We start from the raw sequence: 10,286 nt of genomic DNA, 5'->3' as shown, positions 1-10,286 counted from the left end.
ACCTGAGGGTAGTTCAAGTCAGTCAGAAAATCGGGATAGGCCCCGTCATGCCAGAACAGTTCCTCCTATTCCCAGCCCTGCACCCGGGAAAGATCAGAATGCCAAGGTGGCACCTGCCGACCCTTTCGCTTGTACGTCTAGTAAGAACGCTTAGACTTCAAAATACCTGCCCCGAGGGCGCAGGGCCTTTCATGCTCTCTACATGCCTCTGTCTAAGGCACTTCAGATCCTTGCCGAGAGGGGGCACCTTAAACCCTTGGAGCCTCGGCCTCTCCCGAAGAATCTCCCTGCTACGCATGATGCTGCTCAGTACTGCACGTACCACCAGCAGACAGGCCATGCTACCGACAATTGTTTCCGCCTCCGTCATGAGGTGCAAGATTTGATCGACAACGAGGTTATCCTCCCGCCCACCTCAGCCAAGTCCGTTACCACCCAGTTATTGGATTTTGAGGACACATATACTGCAAGTATGTAATCAGAAAGTGAACCACCTGCGGGCGGCATTCGGTATATTTTGGATGTGGCGTCTGGCACGCATTTTTGAGCATCGGTGGAACCGAGTTTTGTAGATTCTGGCTTGGGTATCGAGTCAGTCTTTTGTTTTGAGTCTGTCTATTTGTCTTGAGTCAGTTTTTTTTTGCTTATGGGTCTGTCTTGTTGTATCGAGTCAGTCCCCTTTGTATAGAATACCAGGTGATTCCAGGGTTGTTGACTCGAACACCGTTTTGTCTTATAATTACCCGTTTTTGTTTTTTGAGTCTGTTTCTACCGAGGGGCCAGTTATACCAACAAATCTGAATGAAACAGCGGTGGCTATCTCATTTTCATGCTTGCTTCCAGTGTAAGTTAGTTGTGCCAGAGGACTTGAATGGGCTGACAGTACATCTCGCCTACTCTCCTGCGCACCAAACTCATTGCATTAGCCTAAGTTTTTCAAAAACCCCTTTTGAACACTGCGGTGATAAAAACAAAGAGGAAGGAATTCCTCGGGTTTTGCAAAATTTTGATCATTTTGAGAGAAAGAGAAGCATGCTAAGCCTTTTTTAGTGAATGAAATCATGCTTGTCAGCGTGAGTACTGGGAAGGACCCTGGCTTGATCCAGATTGGTTCCACACTATCTTCAGCACGAGCGATTCGTCGCTTAAAACAAATGTTTTACACGGCCCTATGAAGACCTGTGTGGAACCGCTCTTGAGATTGTGCAGCCTAGGATCGCTCTCAGCCTCAAGATTCAACCTGTTTATTTTGAACCACGAACTCATCCGGAACATTCAACGGTCAACTGTCGGAGGAGGCCCGCTCAGCTAGTTCTGAAGCAGCCCTCGAACAAGAGGCACCAAAGCCGAATCAGAAGGATTAGGTCTCGCCGGAAGAAGCTTGTGGAGGAACCGGGATGGATTCTTCTACAAATCATTGCAACAGCCGTTCTCCTAGATACAGAGAGGCTTCAACTTCAGAAACCATCTGACATGGACTTGTTACACTTTTACCCTTTGAGAGGCTCGCTGGGCCGAAAACCCGGAAGGGCGACCCAGGCAAAAGTTAGAACAAGAGAAAAATACAAAAAAGCAAAAAATACAAAAAAAAGAAAAAAAAAGATAAGAAAAAAAAAGAAAAAAAAAATGCGAAAAAGAAAAGAAAAAGAAATGAACAAAAAAGGAAAATGAAAAGAAGCTCGCAAGGTCGAAAACCCGCACCGGGCACCTTGGCAAAAGTTAGAGCCTGAAAAAGTGAAGGTTAAAATACCCGAGTGTACCTTAACCGGAACTACGTAAGGCTTGATTCCCATGTTTGGGATACGTAGGCAACTTCATTCTGAAGTCTAGCCCCCAACGCTTTCATAGCGTCTCGGTCCATACAATGGTTCCGATTTCATCCCAAAGTCCAGTCGCCAACACCTTCAAAGTGACTGTGTCCATATATTGGTTTTGACCATCTTCGTCTTCTCTGTATCCGAGAAAGTTCGGTCATGATCATCACTAGTGAGGACTGTTTACAATATGCTGCGGCATCATCCAAACAAGGGGCAACTTTCCGTTGCCGTGAGTCGCCGTTCAAACCAGGGGCAAATTTTCGTTGCCGTGCGGCGTTCTTCAAGCCCGGGGCAATTTTCCATTGCCTCCGATCCGAGGTTGCGCATCTCATAGAGTAAGTTCCATGCTCGTTGAGCATCAGCCGTTTGTAAAAATAGTTTTTGAAAATTTTTACTGAGGTTGACTATTTTCTCGAAAACTATTTCGTTTTCCAAAACTAGACCTTTTTCTTGGACCCAAAAAGGAAAATTTTCAGTGCTTACAGCCTGACTTGCGTGGTTTTCAAATAAAAAATCGAACGAGTACGCTAATCCGACTCTCATCTTGATCAAAAGTGTTTTAGTAGAAAACCAAAACAAAAAATGGTCAAAATGATGAACTAGGGGCACAGTTGAGTCAGGCGTTCTGTCTTTCCCCCGTCATCTACGTACTTGCCAGGAGGGCACTCCACCCACCAGAAGAAATAGCTGTGAGCTAACGGCATCGGGCATGAACCCGCAACTTCCTATTCATTCATTAATCACCTTGGGGAGGGACGAAAAATGAGAGAATAAAGAATAGAGAGGTGTAAGTTGAGAGAAAAGTGAGGAAAAGGGTTTTGAGAGAAAAACCGAGCCTGAGGGTCGAGTGATGTGAGAATCACAAATCAGAAAGGGTGGCAAATTTACCCGGAGGAGCCGGCTCCTCGAGGTTTGAGGTCTCTCAGTTTATAAGCACGTCCGTGTGTCGTGTCTTTTTGATTTGTCGGTCTCGCCTTTTGTTTTTAGTCTTTCCTGAGCGTGTCTCGTTGTGTTTAGGTCATGTACCTTTGTTGAGCCCTTTTCCGCTATATCCAGTTGTAGGCTCGATACCCCGGTTAAGAAAACCCCTTTTCCGAAAGTTAATCGTTTATGCTCAGAGTGTTGTGCCATTCTCTACATTTGGGCGAACCGAAAGAAGGAAGGGAAAATTTGGGGCATCCGAGCATGTTTCAACCCTAGCCGATTTCACCTTTGAAGGCCGTCTTATCAGATTGGGCTGTTTTGTTTAAAGTTTGCCGTGTGCAGAATAAACCAAGTGTTGGGTTATGGGCTGTATGCAGATTAACCCTCAGTAGAGTATGGGCCGTGTGTTCAGATTAAGCAGTGGTTTGTATGGGTTGCTTTGTTGTTACTTGGTTTGGTTATCTTGTTATTAATGCAAGTGTTTAACATTCAGACCACAGATCAATTCCATTTACATTGAGGTGTAACATGATGTGATGTGATGCAATACATGAGATATGTAAATGTAACACTTTTTAAGATAAAAAGTTCGTTTCATTTCATAATCTTTTAAGTACAAAGTTTTGAGGAAAACAAAAATCTGCCTGCGGCAGTACAAGGTAATCTATCTACTAGCAAAGAAAGAAAAAGAAAGAGAAAACAAAGGAAAAAGTACAAAAAAGAAGAAGAAAAGTAGCAATCTGGGTCATCCTCAGTAGTCTCGAGCCCGGGGGTCTGCCCTCGCCCTCTTCCTGGACGAAGGTCCAAGAGCATCATCAGCATCGTCGTCTGAGCCTGAGTCTGAGTCATCTCCAGCCTCCTCAGATGACCCGGCCTCTGCCTCTGCCTCTGCCTCTGCCTCAGACTCGTCATCGTCATCATCATCATCATCAGGGGTCGGCGCCCGAGAACTACTCCCGACGTGAGTACGCCCTCCCCTGGTACGGGGATGTGCAGTGTCTCCACGCCCTCCCCGAGCAGGAATAGAAGGCCCAGCTGGAGCACTGCCCACCGGAGGGATCTGGAAGGGAGGCTGAAAATCACAAAAGGCAAATGCATCAGTATACTGTGGACAGTTTATCAGTGCAGAATGCGGTGTATGAGTACAGTGTCAGAATGCCGTGTGCAGTGTATCAGTGCAGAATGCAGTGTATGAGTACAGTGTCAGAATAATGTGAGCCGTGTATCAGTGCAGAATGCAGTGCACAGTGTGTGAATGTCGTGGGCAGTTTATCATAACAGAGTATAGTATATAAATGCAGTGTATGCAGTGTATCAGATGCTGTGAGATCAGTGTGCCAGGTGTTGTGCCATGCATCAGATTACATGAAGCAGTGTATGAATGGTTTGAGGCCATTGTCAGGAGGACATACCGGAATACTGTAAAGGGCCAGGAGGTCAAAGGTCCGCTTCAGCATCCCCATCATGGAGGCGTTCAACTCCACGGACTGCCGAGTGTACCCGGAGGATGCCTGCAAGAGTATAAGATACATCAGTATTCCGCAGAATATCAAATAAACTGAAATGAAATGCCAGATGCAAGATGCAAAATAAAGTAATACATACCGGAGGCAAGTCGGGGATGCCGGCTAACTCATGACCAGCCGGGGGAGGAGCAAAGGGGATCTGGTTGGTCGCCCCATCCTGCCCTCTATATGACAGTACAGTGGGCAGGGCGGGCCAGCCAGTCCCCCGTCCCCCCGAGCTCCGCTCCTGCCATGCCCTCGAGTCCTCCTCGATGTGCCCGCTCCAGCCCCAGCTCCCGCTCTAGCTGCCGGCGCCGCTGGCCTCTCCCCCTCAGCTCGGCGACCACCGCTCAAAGGTCGCATAATATAGGTCCGGACGTACTCTGCATAGTCGCCCTCGCCTCTGTGATGCTCCTCACCCCAGCCGGTGGTGTACTCCCTCATGTGCCTAAGGGAGTGTCCCTCTGTATCCCTCATATGTGTAGGAGGTGGACCCGGAACTATATGCTCCGATAAACCTAGGGTCTGGCGCAAGAAACGCTCGCCCAGGTACCAAGCCCGACAGACCAGGCCCTCCAACAAAATTCGACAGCGAGAAGTCTCCCCGGAGCCCTCATAATGATCTCTCACCAAGGCCGGCAACAGAGCCCAGGGCTGCCAGGTGATCTAAAAATGAAGTACAGTTTATTATCTATCTGTTATTGAAAACATATAGTGCTAACCAAAGCCAAAAAAAAAAATTAAACTCGAAAGTTGAACATACCTCCGCTGAGGTGATGGTGTCGAAGCATCGGCGAAAGAAAATGAGAGACTCCCGTGGTCTCCGCACGCATCGCACGTCGAAGCGATGGGAGAAGGGGACGCCGAATGGGATCTCCTCATTGGGCACTGGGGCAAGCCTAGGAAAGTAGGCATACACCCACAACTGTAGAACAGATATCAGTACGACTATCAGATAAGGCAGAATACAGAATAAAGCAGAAATGGCAGAATCGTGTGTTGTGCAGTATATTGTGCAGAGTGTACAGTGTGTGCAGTGTACAGTCAGTGTAAAGCAGAGTATATGTGTGCCGAGTGTGTAGTGTATAGTCAGTGTGGGGCAGTGTACAGTATATGTGCAGTGTGCAGAATACAGAAAGCAGGAAGCAGAAATGTAAAAGAGGAAGAAGACGTACCTCCCAGGCTCGCCAGTAGCCACCGAGAAGCTGTCCGCTAAGGCGGGAGGAATAACTCATGTAACCATATAATGTGGCCAGAGCGGCGCCACCCCAGTCGTAATGGCGGATCTGCCTGACGTCCACCAGCGCGCTCAGCAGGCATAAGGGCACGGTGTTCGCCCGATCGGCGAAGATAGTCATCCCAAAGAGGAACATGATGAAGCCCCGAGCATACTGGTCCACCTCCTCTGGAGGCATCTGCGCCTCCTCTGCCAAGGCCGGTTGGACCCGAAAGTGGCTCTCAAACCACGAGTACCTAACGAACCCCGCTCGAGCGAGGAGAGGCTGAGTACCGAGTAGGTACAGCTGGGCAGTGTCCCACTCGTCCATATCCGTGTCAAAGGGGATCGGATCACCCCCTACCCCAATGCCAGTAAGCATCGAGAAGTCGTAAGGGGTCATCGTCATGTCCCCTGCGACGAAGAAGTGGAAGGAGTCGGTGGTATCCCACCACCTCTCCGCTAGAGCAGCGAGCAAGGGCCTACAGGTAGTCAGTCGAGAGAGCCCCCTGCAGAAGATGCCAAAGCCGGCCTCGTCGACGATGTCGCGAACCGCATCTGGCAGCTCGAGGTACCAGTCCCGAGCGCCGGTGTTCCCATACCCGCGGATGGTATGGGAATTCCCCTGTAATCAAAAACAACAATCGCAAGGCAATATTCAAAATGCAATTCTAAGAAGCATATAGGTATACAGCATGTATGCATGTTTTCGGATTCAAACAGATACCGGGTGCCGGTGTGCTCAGAGTGAACTACAACGTATGATGTGTCAGCGTGTTTGGGTGGTTCAGGGCAGATGTGGCATGCGTGCATGTTTTCAGATTCAAACAAATACCGGGTGCCGGTGTGCTTACAGTGAACTACGACGTGTGATGCGTCAGTATATTCGAGTGGTTCAGGGCAAACGTAGCATGCGTGCATGTTTTCAGACTCAAGCCAATACCAGGTACTAGTGTGTATGCAGTGAAATACAGTGCGCGCCGTGTGTTTGGGTGATTCAAAGCCAGTGCAGTGTGTGTGCATGTGTCAGTCTCAAACAGATATCAGTTGCACGTATGTCTACGATCAACTACAGTATACAGTGTATCAGAATTAAGCAGTTAAAGAGCATAACTAGCTACGGCAGTTTTGCATCCTACATTGCAGAAAGTAAAGCAGAGAAAGAAAGTTACCTCGGAAGCGCCGAAGGACAGGTGAGAGGTAGGCTCACGCAGTAGTAGCTCGGGTGGCACGTGCCTATCAAAGCTCCTGAACTGGCGTAGTCCGTCAGGGAGCATCTCGTGAACCGCAGGCATGTAGGTCTCCGGATCGAACGGTCGGACGCGGAGTGGCAAGGGCTCGGCCTCAGGGTCCATCTCGAGCTCGGGAGGGGCTCCGCCTTGTGGAAGATCGTCCGCCATCTCGAAGAGGATATGAAAATGGCCGGAAGATGGAAAACCGGGCAAGAAGACGAAAAGTCAACAAAAAGTCAAACCCCGAGAGGGTCGGAAAAGGCCGGAAAAGTCGGAGTGCGGAAAAGGCACGGATATCGAGGAAAACTCGAGGAAAACAAGCCCCGAGTGGCAAAAATCAAGAAAGAAACGCCGAAACGAAGTTTTGTTCGGTTGAAAATGTCCGAAACGCGAAGGAGATCGCGAATCGAACGACGAAACGGGAGCTAGGACGCAAGAAAAAGAGAGAATCAAGGGAGGAAAACACTTTAGAGAGGGAGAGAGGTAATTTTCGACTAAAGGGAAGTGAAAAAAATAGGGTTAGAAACCCTATTTTAATATACCCGTGCCGAAATGACAAAACTGCCCCGATACAGGAATTCTTTGTCGGTCGGCAACACTCTTTGCCGGTCGGCAAAATATTGTGCCGATGGAGTTGTATGATGGCCGGTGAACGGCCGGTGACTCATTCTGATGGCCGGTGGGAATCCGGTGGCCTCCTACAGTGATTTTGGAGCCTCCTACACCCTTGTTTGAGTCATATGTGGGGTCCAGGGCCTCTAGTGCTCAAAACAGTGCGTTTCCGACGCTTAACCGGCCTCCGTTTTGACCTCGAGTCGTGTCTTCTGTGTGTGGCACTTGAATTCGTGCAAGGTGTATCCTTTTCGTATCCTTTTGGCTTTTACAAAACTCAAAAGTTGCCCCATGCGTATCGCATATCAATCGCACTATCTTGTGCGCTCGCGTTGTCTAAAACGCATCGCGCGGTTTTGCGCATCTCATTGCATTCTGCATGATTATTCAATTTCATTACCTACGTAGACCGCATGTTTTGATTGCGTAGACCGCATGATTATTCAAATTTCATTACCTGCGTAGACCGCATGTTTTAATTGCGTAGACCGCATGTTTATTCAAATCTCATTACCTACGTAGACCGTATGTTTTGCTTGCGTAGACCGCATGATTATTCAATTTCATTACCTGCGTAGACCGCATGTTTTGATTGCGTAGACCGCATGATTATTCAAATTTCATTACCTGCGTAGACCGCATGTTTTGATTGCGTAGACCGCATGTTTATTCAAATCTCATTACCTGCGTAGACCGCATGTTTTGCTTGCGTAGATCGCATGTTTGTTCAAATTTCATTACCTGCGTAGACCGCATGTTTTGATTGCGTAGACCGCATGATTATTCCAATTTCATTACCTGCGTAGACCGCATGTTTTGATTGCGTAGACCGCATGATTATTCCAATTTCATTACCTGCGTAGACCGCATGTTTTGATTGCGTAGACCGCATGTTTATTCCAATTTCATTACCTGCATAGACCGCATGTTTTGATTGCGTAGATCGCATGATTATTCTAATTTCATTACCTGCGTAGACCGCATGTTTTGATTGCGTAGACCGCATGTTTATTCCAATTTCATTACCTGCGTAGACCGCATGTTTTGATTGTGTCGACCGCATGATTGTTCAAATTTCATTACCTACGTAGACCGCATGTTTTGATTGCGTAGACCGCATGCTTATTCAATTTCATTACTTGCGTAGACCGCATGTTTTGCTTGCGTAGACCGCATGATTATTCAATTTCATTACCTGCGTAGACCGCATGTTTTGCTTGCGTAGACCGCATGCTTATTCAATTTCATTACTTGCGTAGACCGCATGTTTTTTACTTGCGTAGATCGCATTCTTACGTTCAAATTCATTACTTGCGTAGACCGCATGTTTTGCTTGCGTAGACCGCATGCTTATCCAATTTCATTACCTGCGTAGACCGCATGTTTTGCTTGCGTAGACCGCATGATTATTCAATTTCATTACCTGCGTAGACCGCATGTTTTGATTGCGTAGACTGCATGTTTGTTCAAATTTCATTACTTGCGTAGACCGCATATTTTGCTTGCGTAGACCGCATGATTGTTCAAATTCATTACCTACGTAGACCGCATGTTTTGCTTGCGTAGACCGCATTCTTACGTTCAATTTCATTACTTGTGTAGACCGCATGTATTGCTTGCGTAGACCGCATGATTGTTCAATTTCATTACTTGCGTAGACCGCATGATTTCCTTGCGTAGACCGCATATTTGTAATCATTTTCATTGCTTGCGTAGACCGCATGTTTTGCTTGCGTAGACCACATGCTTGTGTTCAATTTCATTGCTTGCGTAGACCGCATGTTTATGATCAATTTCGTTGCCCGCGTAGACCGCGTGCTCCACTTACATGTCTGTGCTTTCACAACATTGTTATGCTTCCCACTTGCTTTGCGTTGTCACGCATTTTCAAGTACATTAATATGCATATTGTTAATCACATTGTACCTGTTAAGTTTGTTTTCTTTGCAGGCACGATATTGTATGTACGGTTCATTTAAGGCTGGTGCAACCAGACGAGCCGCACAGGTATTGCACGGTCTAGGAGACCCTAAATCCTCTGAAAATGCAAGTCCTTCGGTGTTTGTCGTGCCTGAACGACTGTTGGCAATGTCACGTACATTATCATGAAATCGGCGAGACCTCAAATACGCACGGTCTAGGAGACCTTAAATCCTCGGAAGGTGCAAGACCTTTAGTGCATTGATGTGCACAGCCCATTTACATTGTCATGTATCTTAAGCCGCGTGTTGTCGCGCATTCCATGCATCATGCATCATCATACATTTGCATCTCAAAAACAAAAACAAAAAAAAAACATGCATTGTCATGCATCATCGTAAATAGTTGCATTGTCATGCATCATTGGAACATAGCATATCCATTGCATTTTAGATTGCATGCATTCATTGCATCATCTCCGTCTATGGCTTGCGCCTTTCCATGTTGAGCTTGGTCTGGTATGTGCCCATACTTTTCACGTCAAAACATAGTTCAGTGGACCGTTCTATGTTAGCCGCAGCTTGTTTGTGTACATGCCTCTCCTAGGCAAGATTTGGTTTGGCCCGCGTGCCATATCCATTGCATTTTAGCTTGCATGCATTCACTGCATCACTTCCATCTGTGGCTTGCGCCTTTCCATGCTGAGCTTGGTCTGGTATGTGCCCATACTTCTCGTGTCAAAGCATAGTTCAGTGGACCGTTCTATGTTTGCCGCGGCTTGTTTGTGTACATGCCTTTCCTAGGCAAGATTTGGTTTGGCCCGCGTGCCATATCCATCGCATCGTAGATCGCATGCATTCACTGCATCATCTCCACCTATGGCTCGCGCCTTTCCATGATTGAGCTTAGTCTGGTATGTGCCCATACTTTTCGTGTCAAAGCATAGTTCAGTGGACCGTTCTATGTTAGCCGCGGCTTGTATGTGTACATGCCCTTCCTAGGCAAGATTTGGTTTGGCCTGCGTGCCTTATCCATTGTATCCATTTCCATTCCATTGCAT

The sequence above is a fragment of the Camellia sinensis genome, chromosome 15, assembly GCF_055761805.1.
Source record: "Camellia sinensis isolate YWXY chromosome 15, ASM5576180v1, whole genome shotgun sequence".
Taxonomy (NCBI): Eukaryota; Viridiplantae; Streptophyta; class Magnoliopsida; order Ericales; family Theaceae; genus Camellia; species Camellia sinensis.
Note: the sequence above shows the minus strand (reverse complement) of the source record.